Raw genomic sequence first — 17,159 nt, forward strand, 5'->3', positions numbered from 1 at the left:
CCAGTGGAGTTAAGGACAATAAGGATTTTTTAAAATGATAGTAAGAACAAAAAGAATCCTGACGATGGGATTAGTCCATTACTAGGTGGAAATGGCAGAATTATCAATAGTAATGCAGAAACAGTGGAAGTCTACAATAAATAATTCTGTTCTGTATTTGGGGGAAAAACAGATGATACGGTCTCGTCACATGGGGATGACAACACTCTTTCCATTACACTAGGATCTCTGGAGGATGTTAAACAGAAGCTACCAAAATTAGACATTTTTAAATCAGCAGGTCCAGATAATTTGAATCCAAGAGTTTTAAAAGAGCTGACTAAGGAGCTCTCTGGCCCATTAATGTTGATTTTCAAAATATTTTGGAGCACAGGGGAAGTTCCAGAAGATGGGAAGAAAGATAATGTCATGCCAATTTATAAAAAGGGTAAATGAGATCACCTGGGCAATTATAGGGTGTTGATAAATTGGAGAGGGTCCAGAGAAGAGCCATAAGAATGACAAAAGGATTAGAAAACCTGTTTTATAGTGACAGAATCCAGGATCTCAATCTATGTAGCTTTACTAAGAGAAGGTGAAGGGGTCTATAAATACCTACCTGGGAACCAAATATTTAATAATGGGCTTTTCAGTCTAGCAGAGTAGGGTCTGACATGATCTAAAGGTGGGAAGTCAAAGCAAGATAAATTCAGACTTCAAATAAGATATACAGAGGAATTAATGATTGGAACAATTTTCTAAGGGTCATGGTAGATTCTCTGTCACTGATGATTTTTAAATTAAGATTGCATCTTTTTCTAAAAGATTTGCTCTAGGAATTGTTTGGGGAAACTCCTGTAGCCTGTGTTATAGAGGAGGTCAGATGAGATGATCACTATGGTCCCTTCTGGGCTTGGAATCTATGAATCTAGGAAGGGCCATTGTCTACCCTTTATCCATGTGTTCTCACACGTGCCACCCTGTTCCCATCCCTGCAGTAACACAGCCAATGTGACACATACTGTGAGCTCTACACATGGGAAAATCCCCAACTGTGCAGCATTGGGCACTGCATGGAGTGCCTGGGACATCTGCAAATTACACCTACTAGCAGGATGGTGCCCCTTCTACTTCCCCATGTACCCCACAGGGGGAGCGGGGCAGCTGCATATACAGATTAGTCCAGGAAGCTGGCCTCTGTTCCCCTACTTTGCCTCCAGAGGGAGCCATAGAGCTGCTATTTCCACAGGCCACCTCCACCATCTTTCCTCCAGGCCACGTCACTGCTACTTGCAGGCCTTCAAACAGAGGGAAACCTTCTAAACTTAGGGCATCCTGTGACTATTGGCTCCTTTAAGAACAATGGCAGGTGGTGGCCATCTTTCCTAGGGACACCCCGGCTGCCACGTGAAAGGGCTGTAGGCAAAAGGCAGCTGACTCAGGACAGCTTGTGGCTTCAATCTCATTGACCACATTGGGAGATGGTGGCCATTTTTGGTTAGGGTAGCATGTGACCTCATCCTAGTTGGACGGACAACTGAGAGGGGCCATCTTAAGTGAGGACAAATGGTGGCTTCAGATTTCCTTCCAGTTCAGATCCTCCTATCTATGCCTCTATGTTCCCTGACATCCCAGTGTAATTCCCTGTCTCCCCCCCCCACACACACACACGCATGTTACTCTGCTCCCCACACTGTCCCTTCCTATGTCTATGAGCAAAAGGGATGCCCATCTTCCTAGGGAAAGCCTGGCTTCAGTCCCATTAGAAACAATGGGGAACAGTGGTCATCTTTCCTAGGGTCAGTTTCACTTTACAAAGAGCTGTAGCCCAATGGCAGCCATCATAAATCAGGGCAGCCTGTGACTTCCATGTCATCAAGATCAATGGGGACATTACTCAGCTTTATAAAGGGCAACCTGTAGAATCACCCTATATGTAGAGAGTACAAGGCAGCAGCCATCTTAACTCAGGGCAGCCTCTGGCTTCACTCTCATTGGGAACAAGGGATGGCAGCCATTTTGGAAAGTGGCCAAATTGGCTCCTAATGACCCCTGCAACTGGGATGTCAGACTCAAGTCAGAGCATGTTCCCATCCCTGCCCAGGCCTGGTACTAATCTCTGCAGAGTGTGTTGAATTTCCCCACAGGATCATCAAAGAGATAGGGGTCAGTGGGAGGCAATGGCACCCCTACAACCCCACAAAGCAGAACTTCTTCCGCATCGGACTGGAGCCACCCCAAGTCAAGGAGACAACCCCTGCCCACCGCTGCACGTTCTTGGCAACACTGCTCACATAGAAGCCGAGCCCTACTGGTGAGTATCAGAGAGCTGAAAGGACAGCAGCCCTAGAGGGGAAAGTCCTCATGTCTCCCCACCCCTCTGACCCAGCCAGTCCCCCCATCCCTGGGACTGGAATGGAGCTGGTGCCCCCTAGAGGGGAAAGACTCTGAATCACATTCACATTTCCATGGGATCTTCTGGCCTGCTAGAGATGCCCCTTTTTCCTGCCTGGGGTAGATCTCTTGTCCCCTGGGAACTCCAGAATCCATCTGCTGTGGGGCAGCCCCAGGTTCGGCCCCATCTTCACTTGCTCAACCCCTCTGAGTAGGACAATAACACCCGTGTTTCCTGTACCAGCCAAACTCCATACACACCCCTTTCCAGTGGAGGAGGCATGAGCTAAGACAGGGTGATGCCTAAGAGGGGTGGGTGAGGATGGAGGAATGGATCCAAGGACAGAGGGGGCTAGGGGCAGGTGACCCATAATGGCACTGAAGAGAAAAGAGGCAGTGAAAAAATAACACACAGCTGGCTCTGGGGAGGGGCATGGCCTTTGTGAAACTGTGCAGCACAGGAAGTGAAGGAGAATCCAAAAGAGGCTAGGAATCTTTTATGTCAGAGGTGGAGAGGCTCTTATGGGAGGTAAAGCAGAATGTTGCACATTGGACACTGGGGATCACAGATGCTGGGAAACACAGGACCTCCACCAGCACAGCATCCCCTACTACTAAAATATAGCAGTCGGGGAGCACTGACTGTGCGGGTACAGCCCTCTGATGATCCCCCCCATGCTGCTCTTTGCAGCAAAGCGCCCGCTAGTGCACAGGGATTTGCACCGACTGCAAGGGGTGAGTACCCCATACTGAGCCCGTGCAGCACCTGGTTTCCCCTGCAGGTCTCCCCTCCCATCTGCAACTAGACCAAACCCTGCATAGTCTGAGCTCATCCCCACTGCTGTTAACCCCACTCGCTCTGTGTCCTGCAGGAGCAGACCCAAGAAGACATGCCCTGTTCAGGGGGCTGTGAATGAAGAGCTGAGCACTTACAATCCCCTGACAGGGGGAACCCTCCCTGCAGACAAGAGCATCCAGTGCCTGTTAGTGTCTGTTGATTCATTAACGAGGCTCAGGCTAATAAACGCCCTTGGAATCCATGGATTGACCCTCCCTCTGCAACTCCTCCATATACAGTGCATTAAAGATATTCAGTCTAGAGACAAAACCCTGGTGTGTGATGTCGATTAGCTGATCTTGAGCAGGGGAGAGAGAGTGAGTGTGTATGTGTGTGTTTGTGTGTGTGTGTTTTGGGGTTAAATGTTGAAATAATGAGCTACACAGATTACATTGGTGGGGACGGTGAGGAGGTAAATGATGCTCTGGATTTTCACAAGACAAATGACAAAGCCCAGAGATCACACTGTGCATTCAGAGCTAGAAATGAATCCCAAGAGTCCTGACTCCCAGCCTCCGCTGCTCTAACCAACTAGACCCCAATCCCCTCCCAGAGCTGAAATAGAACCCAGGCATCTTGGCTTCCAGCTCACACTTGGCTAATCCACCAAACCCCACTCTCGTCCCCAAGCTGAGGATAATTACTCTTTGGGGAGTTCTGTGCCAAAAAATTAAAAATTCTGTGCACATTATTTTAAAATTCTGCAAAATTCTGCATATTTTATTTGTCAAAGTAACACAATATAATCAGACGTGTTTCAATTATTTTGGTAATTTATCTCAAAATACCTGTCAGCAAGTATGTCTGTAACAATACAGACAACAAAAAAGATTCAGGAAATGTTTTTTGACAAATCATTTCCTTACTAAGCATATTAATGCAGAACTTTGAGTAATAATTCATTTAAACTACAACGCAGAAACAAATTTCCTGCCCACCCCCAGAAACAGTTGAAAGGCTTGGGGGAGTCAGGGGTAACAGAAGAGCTAAGGGAGAGTGAAGTAATTGCTGGAAAGGAGCCTGGGTGTGAATGTAAAGGATTGTTGGGTGTGGGTGGAACAAATATGGGACAAGTGTTTTGGGGGGCAGGGAGGGATTGTTAGGGAGTTGGGGAGCCTCCCCCATGCAGACCCTGGCTGACCCCTTGCCTCTCTCATTCAGTCAGGCACATCTGCCCCTGTCCCCATGTGTCCCTGCACCCCATCCCCCCATCCCCACGTGTCCTTCTATCCCCACTCAGCCACTGTCCTCCACCCATGTGTTCCTACACCCTCTCCCCCTGTTCCCATTTGGTCCTGTGCCCCCACTCAGCCATCCCCTCCCCCATGTTTCCCTGTATACCCTCCCCCCGTCCCCATGAGGCCCTGTGCCCCCTCTCAGCCACCTCCTTCCTCCATGTGGCCCTGCACACCCTCCCCATCCCAATGTATCCTTGAACACCGTCCCCCCATCACCTTGTGGCCTTGCACCCCCACTCCAATTCAGCCCCCGCTCCAGTTTGTCCCCCCTTCCAGCTGTTATGAACCCCTGTCTGTGCCCCCCGCAAGAAGTTCCATGTGCCCCTCGCTGTCTGTCCCCACATATACCATGCCTCCTGACCTGGCCCCACTGGCAGGGCATTGTGAGGAAGGCAGCCTCTTCTCTTCCCTCTCCCCACCTGGGGCTGGCCAAGGAGTGGATGCTTTCTGTTCTGGCACCACAGCGGATCCTAGTGGGCAAAATGCACAACTGCAGCAGAAGGCATTTTCTGTTGCGGGGGGCGGATTCTGCGTGGCACATGAATTCTGCGCATGTGCAGTAACACAGAATTCCTCCAGGAGTAGATAATACCTCGGAGTCCTAACTCCCAGCACCCCCTGTGCGCTAACCTCTCCCCTCCCATTTCTTGGGATAGAACCCAGAAGTCCTCTCTCCCAGCCTTCATGATCTAACCCACTGAACCCCTTCCCCTCCTTGCTGGTAATCAGTGGATAGTGAGAAAGACCGTACACACCAGCAAGTCTCAGCAAATCAGTGGTTTATTTATAACACTTGTGGGCCATTATATGGATACAAGCCACAGAGACAGGTTCTTGCTCAGCCCTTAGTCTCCCTGCTCAGGGGCTTGTGGGGTTTGGCACAGGGGCACCTGCCCACCTGAGGGCTGAGCTGAGCCTCCACAACTCATTGTGCACTGGTGGGAATGATCAACTCTGGAACCAGAGTCCCCACCCCCCCAAGGGCAAAGACCCCATGTCCCTTTCCCCATCCTCCTGAGGCAGATGGTTCCCCTTTGGGGGGCAGGGAGAGGGGCTCAGACACCCCCTAGTGGGACAGGGGACAGACTGTCACAGGCAAAGAGAGCAGGGAAAGAGGCTCAGACCCCCTTAGAAAGGCAAGCCCTCCAGATCCCCACTTCTAGAATGCCCTATGGCTCAGTTCTCTCAGATCTCCTCGGATCTCAGTTGAAGCATCATCAAACCACCATTTCTCTCATCATTCACTGCTGCCTTTATTATTATTTCTCCGGCTTTGAAAGGGCAAGTGGGGTGAATCAGATGGGCTGTGCTGGGATGGGTTTACAGTGTGGATAGGCAAGGAAGGAAGTAGGGTTGGGATTGGAGCTGGCTCAGACCTAAAATTTGGGGTCTAAAGCCAGCTATAGTTGAGAGGGGGTTGAGAAGAACTGGCAGGCGGGGTGTCTCGGGATAGATTTAAGGGTTAAAAGTTTAAGAGTTAGAGTCAGGTGGTCAAATGTTGGGACCAGAGTTATAATTAGGGTGTTAGGGTCGGTAATTGGAGCTTGGCGGATCCGATTCCAGTTGGGTATTAGGGTTAAGTGGTAGCGTGGCTGGAACTGTTATGTTCAGGGTTAGAGTGATGCACATAAGGTTACAGGAGAGGCAACAGGCTTGTAAAGTAGGACAGGGTGTGGGATTAAATGGTGGGTTTCTTGGTTAGCATTAGTGGGGATGGGGTAGAGTGTAGCAGTGGGGACAGGATGAGAGGGCTGGGAGGCTGGGTTAGGTGGCAGGGTGATAGGGTTGTGGGATAAGAGAAGCATAATAGGGTTATAATTAGGGTGTAGAACAGGGGTCTCAAACTCAAATGAACACAAGGGCCACATGAGGACTAGTACATTGGCGCATCACTGACCCCACCCTGCCCCCTGCCCGGCCCCGCCCCCACTCCACCCCTTCCATGAGGCCCTGCCCCTGCCCCACCTCTTTCCACCCCTTCCCTGCCCCCATTCCAACCCCTTTCCTGAAATCCCCACCCCAACTTCACCCCCTCCCTGCCCCCAGGGGGTGCAGGAGGAGTGCAGGGTGCAGCAGGAGGCTCAGGGCAGGGGATTGGGGTGCAGGAGGGGTGTGGGGTACAGCAGGGGGTTCGGCTGCAGGAGGGGTTCTGGGGGCGGGCTCCGGCCCATGCACCGGGGGCAGGGCAGGCTCCCCACCTGCCTGCCCTGCCCCTGCGCCGCTCCGGGAAGCAGCCAGAACCTGGTGGGAGGGCGGGGGGGACACAGGGGTCTGTGTGTTGCCCTGGCCGCGCCTCCAGGCACCACCCCCCGCAGCTCCCATTGGCTGGGAACGGGGAACAGCGGCCAATGGGAGCTTCGGGGGAGGTACCTGGAGGCAAGTCCAGGGCAACACACAGACCCCTATGTCCTGTCCCCCTCCCATCCTCCTCCTCCCCCCCAGGTCCCGGCCGCTTTCTAGAGTGGCAAGAGGGCAGGGCAGGCAGGCAGGGAGCCTGCCCTGCCCCCGGTGCAGGCTGGGCCAGGCCGGAGCCTCTGTAGGTAAACGCCGGGGGAGTTGGCAGGCCGCAGAAAATAACCCCGCGGGCCGCGTGTTTGAGACCCCTGGTGCAGAATAAGGGTTGGTCGACAGGATTAAGGGATTGGATTTGGGCACCAGCAATTGGGCAGGTTAGGTTTGGGGTGTCAGTGTTAGGGTTAGGGCTATGGATATGGGGTTAAGGCAAGAGTGTTAGCATTAGGGCTATTGGTATGCGGTTAAGAAATGAGCGTTAGGGTCTGGGTTTCACTGTTAAGGTTTCAGAGTAGCAGCCGTGTTAGTCTGTATTCGCAAAAAGAAAAGGAGGACTTGTGGCACCTTAGAGACTAACCAATTTATTTGAGCATAAGCTTTCGTGAGCTACAGCTCACTTCATCGGATGCATACTGTGGAAAGTACAGAAGATCTTTTTATACACACAAAGCATGAAAAAATGAGTGTTTACCACTACAAAAGGTTTTCTCTCCCCCCACCCCACTCTCCTGCTATTACCACTATAAAAGGTTTTCTCTCCCCCCACCCCACTCTCCTGCTATTACCAGCAGGAGAGTGGGGTGGGGGAAGAGAAAACCTTTTGTAGTGGTAAACACCCATTTTTTCATGGTTTGTGTGTATAAAAAGATCTTCTGTACTTTCCACAGTATGCATCCGATGAAGTGAGCTGTAGCTCACGAAAGCTTATGCTCAAATAAATTGGTTAGTCTCTAAGGTGCCACAAGTCCTCCTTTACTGTTAAGGTTAGGGCTATGGGTATAGGTGGAAGGGGTTAGGGGTTAGGGCTCTGGGTATAGGATTAAGGTGTCACTGTTAGGGTTAGGGTTATGTGCATAAGGGTAAGACATTCGTGTTAGGGCGATGGGCATATGGTTACGGTGTCAGTGCTGGGATATCTGCCAAGGCATCAGGGGCTCCTGTACGGAGAAGGCGTGTTTCTGCGGAAATCCTTGTGGCTGCAGATGGTGTCGGAGCCGTGGCTCTGCATCGCCGTGTTGCGCTCCAGCACTCCCTGAAACATGCTGTAGTGCATGCAGCTGCCAGGGGAAGTGGCAAGGACAAACTCGGTCCTAGGCATTAATGGCATCTCCTAGCTGGCCCAGCCCGGAACCAGCCACTTCCCGTATCGCCAGGTCCACCTCTAACCCTAGTCCTAACCCATCCCTCAGCCTCCATCTACAAAGTGGTCCAAAGTGCTCTGGGTGAGCTATTTAGGGCACTTGCCATCCTGAGACCCAGGGATAGAGGCAACCCCCCACCCTCCAAGCTAAACACTGTGATACTGCAGGGATGGAGTGGGGAATTGATGCATGAGTTCAGTGTAATTCCCTGGCTAGAGACTGGAATGGGCATTGCACACACACACATATCCTCTAGTGGCTGGAATGTGCATTGCACACTCACACACACACACACACACACCCTCAAGAGACTGTCCCCCATCAGACAACAGCCCTACTATTGCTGCCAGCGAACAGAGCTCTCTCTTCAGTCCATGTGACAGCTCTCTGCTGCAGCACTGAAGGTCCTGGATTCTCTCCCGGCTGATGACCATGGGGGGTCGTGTGTAAATGAAGGCCCATTGGGTGATAGGATGGGGCTGTCTCAGACTCACGCTGGATGACTGTGATGACACTGCAGAACTGGCCTGGCTCAGGGGTGCAGGTGTCCCCATTCGGCATGCAGCCAACCTGGGGGATCGCAATGGCGCACTCCCGGCACTGCAGGCCCCCCGCAGTGGGGTACAAATGGGCACAGAGAGAGCGTCAAAGAGATGGACAGAATGGGGGGAAATAGAGAGATGGAGGATGGAGAGAGGTGCTTGCCTATCTGCACAGAGAGCTCTATCTGCAGTGAGCTTATCCCTGTGGGGTACACGCTGCAGAAGAATCCCCCAGCTGGCCCTAGGAGCCAAGCCAGCCAAAGCTGTCCCCGAGTCTCTGCACAGGCCGAGCCATGCCACCCCTCCCCCAGACTTACCCCCCAGCACAAGGAACAGCAGGGCAGTGGCTGTGAGGAGCAAAGCCCAGGCCATGCTGGGCTACTCCAGGTCACTGGCAGACGCTGGGGCCAGGGAGAGACGATACCCCGACAGTATTCCTGATTCCTGAGAGAGAGCAGATCTGGTTCTAAGGCATGGGAACCGCCAGGGCAGGAATTTCCCAGAGGGGGAATTATACAGGGAAAGGAACTGTCCCTTTTTGGATCAACAGGAGAACAAACAGGATGCGGGATACATTAAATTAGCCCCAGGAAAAATCTTTGCTGATACCTATTTACTCCTGATTCACAGCCCCCAGCTATCCCCTCACAGCCCTGGGCTCCCCACAGCTCCGCTGATGCTCCTCAATCCCGACCCCCAGCCCTCTGCTATCCCACCCCCTAGGCATCCCCCACAGCTCTGCTGATACCCCTCAATGCAGATCCACAGCCCCCTGGTATCCCAGCTCTGAGAACCCACCCCCCAAAGCTCTACCAATGACTCTCAATCCCAACCCACAGACTCCTGCTAACCCCTCCCTCAGCTCCCCCAGACCCCATGGCTCATCCAATGCCTGTCAGTCCTGAGTCCTGCCCTCCAGCCCTCTGCTATCCTGGCTCTGGGCTCCCCACACAGCTCTATTGGTGCCCCTCAACCCCAACCCGCAAACCCTGCTGTCCCAGCCCTGGGCTCCCCCATTCCTGCAGCTGTTGGTGTCCCTCAGTCTCACGCAGCACAGCTCCCCCTCACCGGCTGCCACACCACAAATCTGGGCTAAACCTTTTCGCCTAATATGCACTCAGAGTCCCGCTCTGACTCACCCAACTTAGCTCAGTTGTGACCAACTTGTGACCGATGGTGGCAACTAGAAAAAACAAAACCCCTATTGGCGAGTGACTATGAGAAGCAACCCAGGGACCTCAGGGCAATTTCAGACCCACCCACCCCCAGGAGGAACAAACAGGCCCAGAGCCGTTAATAATGTTCATGCCTCACTCAACATCTATGATGGGCGCTTCTTAGCTGCCACTGGGAAAGTGATTGTTGCCTCCATGAACTACCGGCTGGGGGCTCTGGGCTTCCTGCCTCTGCCCCCAGCCGCCCCGGGGAACGCCGGCTTGTGGGACCAGCGACTGGCACTGCGCTGGCTATAGGAGAACACAGCTGCCATCAGTGGGGACCCAGCCCATTTCATACTCTTTGGCCAGGACGCTGGGGCTGCGTCAGTCGGCTTCCACCTTTGCTCCCCAGGGAGCCAACCCCTCCTTACCAGCTCCGCGCTCATGAGCGGAGCCCCGAACGCACCATGGGCTTGGATTTTGCTTGAGGAGGCCAAGGAGAGAGGCCAGAGGCTGGCCTCCTCAAGCAAATGACAAGCGATAGAGATGACACTGCCCTGGTGGGCTGCCTGCAGGGGAAGGAACCCGGAGAGTTCCCCAAACACGAGTTCTCCATTTTGAACCGCAAGAAGTAGCTGGGGCTGCCCTTTGTGCCACCACCAGATGGGGATTTTCTCCCTGATGCACCACCAAGACTCCTGCAGGCCAGGCATGGCCAGCCTATGACAATCGGATTTGGTTCCTCCTCAAACGAAGGCTCCTACATACTAATCTTTGCTACTCCCAGCTTCAACCTGGAGAACGCCAGCTCCATCGGCTGGGAGGAGCTGCTGCAGGTGGTGAGGCTGATAGTGCCAGAGGCACCAGAAGAGGCCGTCCGGGCTGTGGCACTGCGGTACAGCCAGGAGGGGGAGGAGCTGCGGGAGGCACGGTACAGATGGGCCATTGAACAAATCCTTGGTGACTACCTCTTTGCGTGCCCGAGATGGCAAGGCCAGAGGCAGAGGCTGGCAATCCTGTCTACACCTACCAGTTCGCCCACCACACCAGCAGCTTGTCTACACCTGAATGGACAGGTGTGCCACACGGCTCTGAGCTGCCCTACCTGTTTGGGACCCTGCCATCTGTGGGAGTAGCCCATCACACAACGGCTGAAGCAGAGTTATTGCTGAGCCACGAGGTGCTGCAGTATGTTGCGGCGTTCACCAGAAGCAGGTGAGGGAATCCCCCAGAATCCCCTTGCCCCCATGAGCCAGACCCTGAGAGCAGCTGTATCTTTGTGGCCAGGTGTCCACATCTTCCAGGAAGACCCGGGTCAATGCCATGTTGAAGAAGGGATCCCTCTGAAAAATACTTAATCTATTTGGGTGAAGCCCCTGACCTAGAGCTCAACTTACTTGAAGAAGGTAAAATCTGAGCCCCCTAGTTACAAGTTAGGGATAATTCCCTTCTTCCCGCATCAGGATGTCGGCGATCCCACAAACACACCCATCCTCATTCAAGGAAACAAGGCTTTCAGCTAGTAGCCAATGATCTCAAAGCTCTGCCTGCCCTTTCCCAGCCCTGCCACACAAACGCCGGGGCTGTCCATGCGACAAATACTGTATATTGCTATAGCACCCATCATGTCAATACAGCCTGCAGCAGCCAAAGGGGTTGCTCCAGCGGTGGAGGAAATCACCTGCCCAAAAACCAGGAGCCACATCGACAAAAGCAGCTTTCCAACAACATAACTACAGCTGCCCCAGGGGCTAGGTCAGCTTTGGCAGTCTGGGTATGGTTTTTTCACATCTCCGACTCAGATAACTGTGGCAACTTAACTTTTAAGCGTACATCCGGGCATACGTAGACTGGCATGCTCCCTTGCAGAAAAAATAAACAAGTGTAAGCAAGGTCTGGATGAGCTCTTCCCCGACATCGGGTGATGAGCTGGAGAAGAGGATTTCAGGTGCTGATCTCGTTTGCATGGGCACAAGCCCCCTGCCTAGGGGCTCAGCATGATGGCATTTCTTTGCCCAAATGATCACTTTTGGCTGGTGTTGGATCCCCAGACTCTTTGTTATTGGGGCAGGGGTAATAAAGCGTTGTTATCTTTGTTGTGTGAATCAAGGGCAGCAGAACTGCTTGTAGCCTGATTGAGGGACTCACCCTCAACTAAACGGCACTCGCTAGGCAGGGGACATGGGTGCCAAAGCTCCGTGAGTTATGAAAAGGGGGGGATAAGCACTTGTGCCTGGTGGTGTGGGCTTTGCTTAAGTACCCCGGACATTCTTTAATCCTTTTTCTCTTTAGTGTGTGATAACCAAGTTGATTGAGAGTCTTGTTACACACCGCAAAGCTGAAATCGCTGATAACCAGCTCTAAGTATTAGATCTGCTTTGGGACAGTGTCTCTGATGCAAGAGACTGCCCAGTATGTATTAGTAAGCTTGCGCACTGACAACTAAAATCACTGAGACCTGTGTTAAGTGGTGGGACCTGAAAACATCATGGCAAGTGGGCTGGCAGGGTGGCCAGCAGAGAGGAGCAGTGAACGAGTGCCCAGACAGTGGAGCGAGCAAGGTACCTTCTTCCCCGCCACTCCACCCGTGGGGGAGGTGAACTCTGCAGATGCACCTCTGAACTCTGGGCCTGCACTAACCAAGGACAACAACTGTGAGTGGGGTGCAGAGAATGGGACGGGCATGTCAAAGGGACATTTGGTTGCTGGACTTAAGAACCTGAGGGAATAGGAACTGCCCAACTTACTCGGGAGTAGGTCTTTTGCTCATGCCTAATGTTTATCAACTCTTTTTGGGGCGTTTTCCCAAATTAATGATGGGGTACTTCCCTCCTGTCATGAAAAGTTTCTTTCCTACACTCAGATTCCGGACTTCCGAGAGGGGAAGTACATAAGAACATAAGAACTGCCATACTGGGTCAGTGGAAGATGGTGACCGTTTTTATTAGGGCAGCATGTCACATCATCCTAGTTGAAAGGACAAGTGAGAGAGGCCATCTTAAATGAGGGCAAATGGTGGCTTCAGACTCCCTTCCTAATTCAGATCTTCCTATGTTCCCTGACATCCCAGTGTCATTCCCTGTCCTTCCCCATCCACCCCCCACCCCCACCCCTCTGCATGTTGCTCTGTCCCCCACGCTGCCCTTTCCTGTGTCTGTGAGCACAAAGGATGCCCATCTGCCTGGCTTCAGTCCCATTGCAAACAATGGAAAACAGTGGCCATCTTCCCTAGGGAAAGTCTCACTTTACAAGGGGCTCTAGGCCAATGGCAGCCATTATAACTCAGGGCTGCCTGTGGCTTCAATCTCATAGAGATAAATGGAAGACAGTGGCCATGTTTATACAGGGAAACCTGTAGCATCACCCCATATGTAAAGACCGGGTGGCAGCAGCCATCTTAACTGAGAACATCCTATGGCTTTACTCTCATTTGAAACAACACAAGATGGCAGCCATTTTGGAAAGGGGCCAAACTTTTCAAGTTGGCTCATAATCACCCCTGCATCTGGGATGCCAGCTGGTATCCTCCCTGTTCCTGTCCCTGCCAATCCCTGATACTAACCTCAGTGGAGCATGTTCATTTTCCACAAAGGAAACCCATGGTGGGGAAAGGTAGTGCGAAGCAGTGGCCTCGCTATGACCTCACAAAGCAGAACTTTGAGCGCATCAGCTTTAAGCCACCCCAAGTTGAGAAGGCATCTCCCACCTTGCACTGTGAATTCTTGGCATCACAGATGTCAGAGAAACCAAGAGTCCCAGATGAGCATCAGTAGGATGGGAGAATGGCAGCCCTAGAGGGGAAAGGTCCCGTGTCTCCCCACTCCTCTGAGTCCCCCAGTTCCCCAAACGCGGGGCTGGATTGGAGATGGCTCCCCTCTAGAAGAGAAAGATCCCAGCTCCCATTCTTATTTCCATGGGATCTTCTGGCCTCCTAGAGAGGCCCCATTCTCCTGCCTGGGGTAGAGATCGCATCCCCCGGGAACTCCAGAACTCATCTGCTGTAGGGAAGACACAGGTTCTACCCCTTCTTCTATTGCTTGGCCGCTCTGGGTAGGAAGATGACAACCGTGTTTCCTCTCCAAGGTTCCCCCATATACCCTCCATTCCAATGAAGCAGGAATGAGCTCAGACACATGGATTCCTAGCAGGATGGATGGGGATGAATCCAAGGACACTGGGCCATGGGGGCAGGTGGCCTGTAATGGTACAGAAGAGAAAGGAGGCAGTGAAAGAATGACATGCAGCTGAGTCTCGGGAGGGGCACAGCCATTGTGTAATTGTGTACAACAGGGACTGAATGAGAATCCAGTGGCTGCTGGGAATCCTGAATGCCAGGGGCCCTCTTAGGTGAGGCAGAACAGAACCTTGCACACTGGACCCTGTGGTTCACAGGTGCTGGGAAACACGGGAACTCCAGCAGCACAGCATCCCCTACTGCTAGAATATAGCACTGGGGGGGAGCCCTGACCGTGCAGGGACAGCCCCCTGCTGAACCCCCCATGCCACTATCTGCAGCAAAGCGCCCCCTAGTGCACGGGGAATGGCACTGACTGTAGGGGGCGAGTGTCCGATACCGAGCCCACGCAGTGCCTGGTTTCCCCTGCAGGTCTCCCCTCCCGTTTGCAAGTAGACCTAACCCTGCATAGTCTGAGCTCATCCCCACTGCTGTTAACCCCACTCACTGTGTGTCCTGCAGGAGCAGACCCAAGTTGTGCCCAGCCTAGGGGGCTGGGGATGAAGAGCTGAGCACTTACAATCCCCTGATGGGAGGAACCCTCCATGCAGAAAAGAGCATCCAGTTCCTATTAGCGCCCGCCGATCCATTAATGAGAATCGTGCATTAAAGTATATTCAGTCTGGAGACAGAGCCCTGGTGTGCGGGTTGATTAGAAGCTCCTGAGCAGGGGGGACAGTGTGTGTGTGTGTGTGTGTGTGTGTGTGTGTGTGAGAGAGAGAGAGAGAGCGAGAGAGAGTTGTGGGTGGGGTTGGCAGAGAGAGTTGTGGGTGGGGTTGGCAGTTAAGTGGTGAGATAATGAGGGACACAGATTACATAAGGGGGTAAATGATGCTCTGGGGTTTGAAGAGGCAAATGACAAAGCCCAGAGATCACACTGTGCACCCAGAGCCAGATATGGAACCCAGAGTTCTGACTTCCAGCCTCCCCTGGTCTAACCAACTAGACCCCAATTGCCTCATGGAACTGGGATAGAACCCAGGCATCTTGGCTTCCAGCTCACATTTGTCTAGTCCACTAAACCCTACTCTCATCTCCAAGCTGGAGATAACACCCAGGAGTCCTAACTCCCAGCCCTCCTCTGCTCTAACCACTAGATCCCACTCCCCTCCCAGTTCTTGGGAGAGAACCCAGGAGTTCTGACTCCCATCCTCCATGCTCTAACCCACTAGAACCAAACCCTCCCCTTGCTGGTGCTCAGTGGACAGTGAGGAAGAACCATACACACCAGGGAGTCTCAGTAAATCGGTAGTTTATTGATGACACTTGTGGGCCATTATACGATACAAGCCACAGACACAGGTACTTTCCCAGCGAGCTGGCAGGGTGCGGGGGAGAAGGCTAAGTTGGGGGGGGGGGGAAGAATGCTTTGTCTGTCTGTGTGATGCCTTTGCCAGGGACAGATCAAGAAAGCAAGCAATCCAACTCCTATAGAGTTAGTAAGTAATCTGGCTAGAAAATGCATTCGATTTTCTTTTGTTTTTGGCTTGTGAAATTCGCTGTGCTGGAGGGATTGTGTATTCCTGGGGGGTTTGTTTGTTGGTTTGTTTGTTTTCTTCTTTCTGTAATTTAAGGTTCTGCCTAGAGGGATTCTCTATGTTTTGAATCTGACTGCCTGTGAGATTATCTTCCATTCTAATCTTACGGAGTTGTTCTTTTATCTTTGTTTTGTTCTTCTAATAAAGTTCTGTTTTTTAAGAATCTGATTGGCTTTTTAGGGTCCTAAAAACCCAAGGCTGGTCTTTGCTCATCTTGTTTATTCTCAAGCCTCCCCGGGAAAGGGGATGTAAGGCTTGGGGGGGTATTTTGGGGGAATAGGAACTTCAAGTGGTCCTTTCCCTAATTCTTTGTTAAATCACTTGGTGGTGGCAGTGTACCCTCCAAGCACGAAGAGTTTGTGCCTTGGGGAAGTTTTACCCTCAACTGGTAGAAATAAGTTTAGGGGGTCTTTCATGCGGGTCCTCACATCTGTACCCTAGAGTTCAGCGTGGGGAGGGAACCTTGAAACCTCATATACAGGAACAGGCACAGAGGGCATGGAAAGAGGCTCAGACTCTCTTAGAAGGGCAAGCCGCCCAGATCCTGACTTCCAGCATGCCCCACAGCTCAGCTCTGTCCGACGTCAGCTGAAGAAGCATCAAACCACTATTTCTCTCATCATTTTCTGCTGCTTTTATTATTATTTCTCCAGCTCAGACAGGGCAAGTGGGACTCAGCTGATGGGCCTTGTCATGATGGGTTTACATCCTGGTTAGGCAAGGAAGGCAGCGGAGTTGGCACTGGGGCTGGTTCAAACCTAAATTTTGGGAGTCTGAAGCTGGCTAAAGCTGGGAAGGGCTTGAGGAGAGCTGAGGGGCAGGGTGGCTAAGGTTAGTCTTAATGTTAAAGGTTTACGAGTTAGGGTCAGATTTGGGGAGCAGAGTTATAAGTAGGGTGTTAGGGTTGGGAATTGGGATTTATGGGTTCCGGTTCCAGCTGAGGGTTAGGGTTAAGTGGCAGGATGATGGGGCATGGTTGGAACTGTTCAGTTCAGAGTTACGGGGTGACTGTTAGGATTGTAGAAGATGCAACAGGCTTATAGGGTAGGGCTGGGTGTGGGGGTAAATGGTGGGGTTCTTGGTTAGCATTAGTGGGGATGGGGTAGAGTGTAAAGGGGAGAGAGCGAGAGGGCTGGGGGGCTGGGCAAGGTGACAGGATTATAGGGCTATGGGATACAAGGAGCATAATAGGGTTTGAATTAGGGGGTAGAATAAGGGTTGGGAGACAGGATTAAGGGATAGCATTTGGGCACTAGCAATGGTGTGGGTTAGGTTTGAGGTGTCAGGGTGTTAGCCGATGGCCAGGGATGTTTGGTGAGGTGCCAGCTATGCCCGTTTTATACCATCTGTGACTTTAACCGCTAGGACGCACTGTCCCTTCGCGGCGGGCAGCCCGGGCTAGGCTGACAGATGCCCCAAGGTCCTAACCACCCGTGACTTTAACTGCTAGAGCTCAGAGCTCCTTCGCAGCGGGCAGTCAACACTGACTGACAGGTGCCCCAATGGCAGCACTAGGAGCCTCTCCACACCCGTGACTTTAACTGCTAGAGCTCAGAGCTCCTTCGCAGCGGGCAATCAGGATTGAC

The 17,159-nt window shown here is 52.4% G+C and overlaps 1 pseudogene; it reads left to right on the top strand.

The window, feature by feature from the left end:
* The first annotated feature begins 9,861 nt into the window (after nucleotides 1–9,861).
* On the top strand, nucleotides 9,862–13,574 carry LOC141998059 (acetylcholinesterase-like; annotated as a pseudogene).
* The last annotated feature ends 3,585 nt before the right edge of the window (nucleotides 13,575–17,159 follow it).

This window comes from Natator depressus, chromosome 14, assembly GCF_965152275.1.
Source record: "Natator depressus isolate rNatDep1 chromosome 14, rNatDep2.hap1, whole genome shotgun sequence".
In the NCBI taxonomy this organism is placed as follows: Eukaryota; Metazoa; Chordata; order Testudines; family Cheloniidae; genus Natator; species Natator depressus.